The following is a 10,479-nucleotide window of genomic DNA, read 5'->3' on the forward strand; positions in this document are numbered from 1 at the left end:
CCGATGCATACCAGCACCACAGGGTGGCTCCTGAAGGGGGTTGAAAGGCTCTGTATAGATGATACTGCTTTACTTGGCATGGGTCGTCAAAACTACACATACACGATTATATCGAATGGCAAAAATTGCCAAACAGGCAATTTGGGGAGAAATTTTTGGAATGGCAAACATTTTCGTCCCAAGTTTGTCTCTTTTGTATGTCTTAATGGTTTGAGTTTCGGAAATACAAATGGCATACCATGATTTTGGGTTGGTATCACTGCCAAAACTTGGGGGTGTTGAATTGACTATCTTGGTATCTATAGTTCGACATGATATACATTGTGTTCTTTATCCCTATAAGTTTATTGTTTGTGAAATTAACACTGTGGGATACCAAGAAATACATAGAGCTTGGCGGGATGTTCAAACGGCGTCACATGGAAACGTACGAATTTTGTTAAACCGTTTCAGCCGATTCTTATTATCGATATTTCGTTGATCTTTTTTATCGACTATTCTACCTTTTTAGTGATACTATAGCGTGCTTTCGAAAGACCACGGTAGGGACACCAGACGGTAGACAAATTCTAAGCGTGTTTTTTTTTCCCCAGGGAAGATGAGGTACAATAACAACGTGTGCCTTATGGAGGAAAACTCCATGGCCTTACCGTCCCAATCGAAAGACGGAGGACGCTACATGTTGTTAGCTCATGGAGATTGCATGGAGATGCAATACAAGTGCACTGGACTCAAGCTCTGGTGTTTCTGGTTAGCAAGGTGTGGGTACAAGTCGTGGTCATGACATTTCGTTGACCCAGAATCCAGGCGGGTCCTTTTGAATGTTCAAATGTTTCAGAATGCTGACACACCTCCAACCAAATAGTCATTTGAAATGACCCGGATTCTGGGTCATTTCAAATGACCCGGATTCCGGGTCACTTGAAATGACCCGGATTCCGGGGCAATTCAAATGACCCGGATTCCGGGTCGCTTGAAATGACCCGGATTCCGGGTCACTTGAAATGACCCGGATTCCGGGTCATTTAAAATGACCCGAATTCCGGTTCAATTCAAAGGACCCGGATTCCGGGTCACTTGAAATGACCCGGATTCCCGGTCAATTGAAATGACCCGGATTCCAGGTCAAAACTTTTGATCATTCAAAAGGACTCAGCTTGTACCCACCTGGATTCTGGGTCAACAAAATGTCATGAGTAGGACTTGTACCCACATCTTGCTAACCAGAAACACCGGAGCTTAAGTCCGGTGTACATGACCACTCGGCCACGATCGCCTCAAAATTGACACCTGCGTCCATCAGTTGTCTTATTAATTGTATAAGTTATTAGCTGATTTTTCTTTTTTTATTTTCCTACAAAAATCAGAATGCTAACACACCTCCAATCAAATAGTCATTTGAAATGACCCGGATTCCGGGTCACTTGAAATGACCCGGATTCCGGGTCACTTGAAATGTTCCCCTTTTTTGGCTTCATGTGTGTTTTTAACTGGTTGGCCTACCATTCTCAAATTCATTTTGAGAAACTGAAACACAACCATTTGAGCATTCGAAAGTAGGTCGAGTTGACCAAGCCTATATATGGTGTAAGGTCATAACATCTAAATGACATTAATTCCTTTTCTATGTCTAATCAATAAGCATATCGAACAAAACGAAATGCGTATACAAACAGACCATGCAAGTCTCGCACATAATCGAAAATGTTATTGTTCCAATTTGGTCCAACATACATGCTTTAAATAGGAGGAAACAAACTCGCGCCAGACTTATTTGGTGCAAATAGAGGGTACCACAAGTTGAACCATCTGTAGTACGCCTATAGCTACAGGTGGACGATGTATACCTCTTTGACCCGTGAGAGACAGACAGGCTGGAGGTTCAAAGAGTGCAATATGAGCAAGCCATTGACGTCACAACGCATTGCTGTGTGTTTTGCTGTTGGTGCCTGCATCAGGTGGTATGTTATGTTCACAGGTGTGGTACCGTGGAATGTGGGGTTTCAGCTTTTCCCAATTTGCTTATTCGTTTTCGAATAAGGAATTGAAGCTGTCATAGCGTCCTGTCATGTATTCGTTGCAAAAACAAGAAACTGAGGATGTCACAACCACCAACAGTTTAGCTCTTACTAAGTGCACTCATATTATGTGGAAATGACAGGGCTAATATTCAAATAACACCATGTCATTATACCACTCTTTCCTGCAGCTGACAGCCACAACACCCTCCCCCCACAGCTCTCAATCTTTACTGAGTCCCAATGTCATTCCTGGCACACAAAATAATTAAAGAACCATTGCGACACTTCCGAAATATCAATAGTCAATACATCTGACGCATCATGTGAACTTTGTATACAAACTATTCCCAACAAATATACCATTTGTTATCCCCGTACCATTTCGGGATCGTAGCTAGCAAACTCAATTTCCGATTTCTATAATTGAGATTTCCAAAAACTCAGTGATGAAATGAAAGTAATAAGATGTGATGCAAACTGGTGTCAAGCAGAGTTATTGGTAAACCACTAGTATTGCGGTTTACCGAGAACTATCTACTCCCGATATCACTGCCTTATACTGCATAAACAAACAGAGAATAAAACGAAGAAACCGAGAGTTTTTGTTTCAATTACCGCCCACATTGTCTAGACACTAATGGTGACTGAAAATGCCTGTACTGTGCAAAATCCTCAGAACTTCTGCAGCCGATTTCACGAAACGCTATTGAGGTCCTATCTCGAGTTAGGACGAACTCGTCCTAAACTTAGGATGGGTTCAATGCGTCCTAACGTCTAGATTAGAACTTAACTTATCCTAACTCCTAAAATAAACACTTAGGAAGAGTTTGGTGGAATCTGTAGCTTGGAGTGTACAATTCCTGTACGTGTGGGTGGGTACAAAAGAAATTGGCAACCACAACTCTTGTTTTGACCACATAGCTCTACATGATGTCGAAGAGGTATGTTCTGATGTTGGGTTTGAAACAACAAGATCAAGGTGACCCAAGGATCGAAGAGGCGTCTATAGGTATGCCTATTTATAAGTAAAAGTTAAAGGCACAGGGGTAGATATATCACAAAGAGTTAAGACTAATCTTATCTCGAGTTAGGACGGTCCTACTAAGGACTATAGCAATAAGTTTTAATATCTCCTGGTACTGGTCCTAAGTTAGGACCAGTCCTAGTCTTTGTAAAATTGACCCCTGGACACGTTTGAGTATTGTCAAAGACCAGTATTCTCACTTGGTGTATCCCAAAATGGGCATCAAATAACAAACTGTGAAAATATTGGCTCAATTGAAAATCGAAGTTGCAAGAAAATAATGGGGAAACCCCCCCCCCCAAAAAAAAAAAACCAAACATACAAACAAAACAACCTTTTTGCACAAATTGTGTTTCCAGATACCTGAGAAAGCCTTTTTCAGATTTAATTTAATGAGAAATTACCCCTCTCTCAAAAACTACGTTACTTTATTAGAGGGAGTGGTTTCTCATAATGTTTAAAGGCAGTGGACACTATTGGTAATTGTCAAAGACTAGCCTTCACAGTTGGTGTATCTCAACATATACATAAGATAACAAACCTGTGAAAATTTGAGCTCAATTGGTCATCGAAGTTGTAAGATAACAATGAAAGAAAACAACACCCTTGTCACACGAAGTTGTGTGCGTTTAGATGGTTGATTTCGAGACCTCAAGTTCTCAACCTGAGGTCTCGAAATCAAATTCGTGGAAAATTACTTCTATCTCGAAAACTATGGCACTTCAGAGGGAGCCGTTTCTCACAGTGTTTTATGCCATCAACCTCTCCCCATTACTCGTCACCAAGAGAGGTTTTATGCCGAACAATTATTTTGAGTAATTACCAATAGTGTCCACTGCCTTTAAACCATATACAGCTCTTCGTTGATCGTTACCAAGTAGGTTTTTATGCTAATATATTTCGAGTATTTACCAAACGTATCCAGTGCCTTTAAAGTGGGCAAGCAATTGAAAGGAATAACAACTATGTTTTAAAAGGTATAAATAGTCAGGTATGGACAGTTTCGAAGCTAAAATATGTCTATTTTAAGGGGCTTATTTGTGTCTATCCAGCTGAGTCTGTCTGGACATGCTTTGGGGATGGTTGCTTGGAGGACATACTTGTCAAAGGAAAATCCAAGCTCTTGAACTTAATATGAATATTCATTATTTCCCTTTTTTGCATATTATTATCTCATATAGTGCCATAACCCAGTGGGCGTGATTGCAGAGTCAAATGCATTAAATCCAGTAATACCTGATCCAGGTTTGTATGGTTTCTAAGTATGTAGAACCTCCTGTGTCAGAATTGACCCACATCATATGTCCTATATGGGGTCCTTCCTTATAATCTAGGTCAAGCTGACCCATAAAACTGGTTTAAAACGGGACCGTGTCTGTGACAGTTTGACAGGGAGCGTATAAGTTGTTTCACAAAAGTTATGAGTGAGTATTTCACTCCAGTTCCACATCAAGCACAGTATCATTGGTCACTTATTGTCATATTATGTAAGTAGGTCAAAAGAAATCATCAACGGTAAGATAACAAAATGGCAAACTCGTGAAAAAGACTCAAGAAAAGAACAGAAAAGAAGTAAAGAAAACACAACTGCAGGACAAAATCCCATCAGCTCCCTTTCTGCATATATCCCTTTCTTCTAGTCTTATGGACATAAATAGCATACTCATTCTTGTAACTTTGTGCCGCGCCTGGCTATTGTATGACTGCCACATGGCTGTTTCGTTTCGTTGCCAAAACGTCAAAAGTTGTGGTGCAAAGTGGCAGCTTGCGTTTCCGTTTACTTGTTTCGGTTTCAAGTTCAACGAGTAATTTAAAACAAATATGTGGAGGTTAAATGCGTCTATTCCTCCTTTTCCAACCATCAACTCATTCATAATTATTGCCTTAGACGTACAAAAATACTTTGAACTCCGAGAAAACCGGAAAACATCGATTGGTGACGTCACAACTTAGTGACGTCAAGATGTAATTCGGGGCTACGTCTGAGTCGGACCAGCGGGGGGCACAAATGTACAGAATGCTGTAGAAGAGGTCCACATTAGACTTTCTGTTATTATCCAATTTGTGTGTGGTTGATGCGCTGCATACCGAAGAATTTATACTGTGACCTCCACTGGTTTGTATGCACCCTCAATGGATATCGCTTTTAAACGCAGTCATGTTTCATTGAGAATTAACAATTACTTAAACTAAAGAACACAATATAAATGTGCTTCCTGTTTTTGTAAAATTTAACACTTGAAATAAATTCAATAATAAAAGTATAACCCCTTGCCAAATCAAAGATATTAACTGAAGAACAAACCGTCAAGCTTGCAGTTATTTTGTATTAAAAGTACCCCCCCCACGTATACGTAAGTTTCAATAGGCTAAACCAGTAAAACAAATTCTTTGAGAGTCCGTCATTGTAATTTGATAAAAATACAGGCAGTAAAATGAACGCAGTATAGTCTGGACCCAGTTTTGGGCGGCTGCTACCGGTACCAAAAAACTGCTTTGCACGCAGCGAAGAATATTATTTGCCAGCAGACAAAAGTGACATTGCAACCTTTTGATGTTTGCGACGTGGTGGACGTGCATGCAGTCGACTCTACTCTAAAAGTGTGATTAACTATTTGAAGTGTGAAGATGTTTTTATGTAATTCACCGAATACACTTTGCAGAACTCGATTTTATTCGTGGTTTTTGTCTTGAATTTGGTAACTTGTTTTTAATTGATGACTTCTATAACTGCATTTGTACAACTGGGAACTCCTGCCTCGTTTCGGCTCAACACTCTTATCATGAAGTGACGATGATCACAGTTCTGAAGCTAGGCCTAACACTAAAAACGAAATCCAAACCCAAACAAATCCACCAATCATTTTACCGTCTTTGCAATATGGTACTAATTTTCAGAAAAGCAGTTCATACAGGCTCATCAGTTTCGGCCTATACTCGTTAAAGTGTACACTGTTTGAATACTGATGCGCACATTGAAGCTCTCGTAATTTAAGATGTCTTTTCTAGATACAATGACCGTTGTTGCTCCCTTGTATTTTGAATACAAAGACTACACAGAAATAAAAATGACAACCTGCGATCTTGAAACTTCCACGTCTCATGTAATGTAATACTTGAATTGGAACATGAGGACAAAATCCTTGATCTGGTATAGTTACAATGGTTTATTGGCCAAAATAACACGCACATGCCACAACTGAAAGTACTTCATCTAATATGACACGTACCTTTGTTACCGTTCAACCTTTTGCAATGTCCCCCGGACAGCTTTCCATAGTTTTGAGTTATCAGAGGAAACAATCGTGTCCCATTTTGAGGTCCTCGGGGCAGATTTATTTTTGACATTGAGGCGGTCCATCCATCTGTCTCCGGGAGAAAAAAAGCGGACAGAGCGGAAACGCCCAATTTGACATGCCGTCTGTCCGCGCTCCAGACAGGGCGGCGCTCTGGTCACTGCTCCGGCTATACCCCTCATCCCCATTATGGCATCTCTCAAAGGAAACAAACACTGGTAGAGAAAACTCAGTGCCGATTGGGCCAACCTTGGCACAGCATGAAATGACTCCGTAAATGATGGCGGGTCTGTTTACTCGAACTTCATGTCAAAACAAACTAATCGTGACGTCACGTGTCAGTTAAAAGTGACAATCGGAACTTGTTAATCTGACAACAATTGGAACGGCACGGGATACGTCTTAATAATATTTTCGGCCTAATATAATACATTGGGCTTTTCCTTTTTTTTTTAAAGCATGTGTAAATGTCTCAAAAAGGTTTTTGTTTATTAGTTTTTCAAGGGTAAAAAATCCTAAGAAATTTGGCAAAGGTATACCTATACGCAAACTTCCTTATTGTCTGAACAGCTATATTATCGTCTGGATACCAGACGTTTGTTTTTAGTATTGTTAACTTGAAAGCGTACACTATAACAATGTTTAAGTTTAAAAAGATGTTTCATGAGAATAGGAATGACAGTGTGCACATTCAGAACAATTAACCCTAGATATGTTGCATTTATTATTCTTTCTTCATCCTTTATCTGAAAAAGCCTCAAATATCCTAGATAACTTTTAAGTCAAAAATGAAGACTTGTTAACCCCCAAAAAATTTGGTACAAATTTGTTGTCTGAGACTTTACAGGTAAGTGCGAACACTGAATCGCTTGTAAATTATCCAAAATGGACAGCTACACTGTCAGGGGGTAAAGCCCTATTATTAAGGTAAATCAACAAAAATTGCTTTAAGTGTCCATTCAAGTATCGAGTGTTCTTTTTGGCAATCGCCTCAGGAACCAAAACGCTCAAATAAAATAGACGGCCAATCAACAATGTAGCGTCACAAAACTGTAAAATATAAATAGATTGCACTAATGCGAAAATAGTTCCACTGTAATGAAATACTGCTCAAATAATGCTCGACCATGGGAGGATTAGCAACAGCCTCCCCGCCTCGACAGGAATTCAAATACGGCAGCCAAATGTCAGTCTAAAGCGGAAATATTTGACTTTTTTTGGAACAAAATCCTTGGAACGCATACCTATGCGTCTCTTGTGACGTAGACTCGACTCAAGTCCCAATCCCGTTTGTTTTCATTCCCCATCGCCTAATCGTCAGAAAACTCTCCCAACATGTGCCACAACAGCTGCAGTTTGACGGCGGATAAGCTAAGGGACCCCGCACGCGACCGGGACTTGAATCAAGTCTATTGACGTGGCATGTCAAGGTGCTCACTGCTTCCATAAGATGGTAGAAAAGTGGAGAAGAAAATGAACAGAGGAAGGAAACAAAAACAGATATGACGAAAGGCACTTTGACGGCGGATATGCTTAAGGACCCTCACACTAGAACGGGACTTGAATCAAGTCTACTGGTGACGTGGCATGTCAAATTGGTGCTCACTGCTGCCACAAAAAGGTAGAAAATGGAGACGAAAAGGAAAAAAAAAAAAAGAAAACCCAGCTATGACGAAATGCACCTGGGTCCATCGTGGTTAGTCGCTGTGGGTGACTCTGTGAGATTGGAGAATATTCGAGGAGTTCACTGAACAACATCTGTCTATTTGAGTTACGTGTTACGAGCAGAGACGGGTTCGTGGGGAATTCACCTGATAATCATGTGTTTGTGACTGTTTGAAACCACCATGTTTTTAAGTCGTACACTTGCAGAAAACACCGTGTGTGTGACTTTTTTTAAAGTCACTTAAAAGTGTCTCCTGTGTATTTTAGTCTCTTTAATTGAATCTTGGAGCTGCCACACCTCGAGTATTGTCTAATCGTGCAATAACATTATTCCAAAGGCTGCGTTGTGATTAGAAGAATCTCAGGAATTGCAAGACTTTGGCGTTCAACAACTTCAAAGTGAACAGCTATTTTATCACTGAAAGCAACTTTTTTTAAACAAAAATTTTCGTTCATTTTGGTGTTCGCTTGATAGACCATAAACACGATACGATTAGTTTAGATTAGATTAGATTAGCTATACATTTTTGAAGAGACCAATTCCTTCCAACTGTCTGATTGGGAGACCATCAAAGAACAACCTGTGGATTTTGTCTATTACTATTTTATAAAACACAAAAGGCCTAACGGCTTAGGCTATACGTTTGTCAATTAGTTATGATATGTCCTTTCATGTACGTTTATTTCGACTTTTAAAAAAAACGTGGAACGAAGCGCCTGTTTGTGACATCAAAACAATTTCAGGACACAATAAAAATTGACAGTGTTTCGGTGAAAATTTACCCTGACCCCGGTGCTGTCATGATCTTGAGAGCTTTCAGATGGAATTAAGTTGGGTTTTTTTGTTTTGTCAAAGCTATGGATAACAATGTTATAATTCGAAATGAATTGTCATTTCATTTTACATGTATTCTAATTGTGAAGCCAATGACTCCGTCACTGTACTAGCCAAAATCAAATGGTGAGAAGACAATGAAGAAAATCACCATTGACAGAAGGGGTTTTCAATCTGTTGAATCCTTGGTTATGGCTCCAGATGCAGAGTACACGTACAACACACACTCATAATTAAAATTGGGTCAACCTCCCTATTTCTCTCAGACAATGAGCTAGCATGGTGACTTTACAGACTCGATCGAGATTGTTCTTGGCAGGGAGCCCACCTTGACATCAAAAAGACCACAGCTTTTAGTATGCGCGGACTCCCCTTGTCAATTGCCAGCTTTGTTTTCTGTCTCGACAGGTGTTGGAGGTATGAACAAGCAACCCCCTTTGTCAATCAAACCAAACCGCACTGGATAGTGTATCAAATCACTTTGGGGAACTAGACCACTTGAAAAGAGGCTACGTCATCAGGTAACTGGACTAAAGAGAGTCGATTTTTGGTCGATTATAATTTTATCCCTTTTAGCGTCATGTTATCAGACATTATGGCTTGCCTTCAAAATAAAGAAGAGCAAGTGGAAATATCGAAAGAGGGCGCTCTACGTGTTAAAAAAAACTCCCCATCGAATTTACCACTTAACTGTCCTTGTGGTTGTTTTATAAATTGTTTAATAATTTAATATTAAACGCCCAAATTCAAAACCAAGTGAAGCTTTTGATTATATTGTTCGCTCGAAGGGAGTGTCGAAACAACCAAATACACTGGAATTTATTTACACAAAGTGACAGTGGTTTGGTACAATGATTTAAAATTTTTATGATTATGTAGAATTGATAATGAATATAATTATGATAAGCCTTTCATTTTTCTCACCACGACTTGAGGAGCCTCAGAAACACTTGATAGGTATGCATTTCACTTTAGGCTTCCATTCTCTGCTTAGGCATATGCGAGTAGTGTTAAGCCGAATAAGAACAGCACTATGTATTTGGGTTTGAACTATCGGCAGGAGGTTTTGTATCCCATACGGCGAAGCGTGTACAGACTTCTTCTGGTAGCGCCCTCTTTTGAGATATCCTCCTTAGCCCACTCCGTTAATTTCCCAAAAATTATAGAGGACAGAATCTCCAGCGTGACAGCTTTCCCAGGGACATACGTCTCACATTGGATGAGTTCAAAGTCAGGGCCCTGAGAAAAACACACCGAGTAGTCAAGGAGGAAAAAATATTAGGTGTACCGGCATAAGGTTACCAACAAAAATACCATGTCACATGTACAATACGTAACTGGTATTCTGCATATTTTTGCTTAGCAGAAACGTTTTAAGCAATATTTTCTGCTCGAGACCGTCAAAACTACTGCAGCAAATGAATAACGAGACAGTGTGAATTAATGTCACTCTTTGAAACACGAAACTCATTGCTAAAGATATAACTTTTATTGCTAAATCTGAAAAGTATACATGTATTATGAGAATGGAAGTTTCAGGTCATGTACAATGCAACCATGAAAACTTAAATAATCATCTCAATAGTTACATTTTTATTTCTCTTGAAATGAAATTCAAGCCGTTAAAAACTCAAAACA

Source organism: Asterias rubens, chromosome 10 (assembly GCF_902459465.1).
Source record: "Asterias rubens chromosome 10, eAstRub1.3, whole genome shotgun sequence".
NCBI lineage: Eukaryota > Metazoa > Echinodermata > Asteroidea > Forcipulatida > Asteriidae > Asterias > Asterias rubens.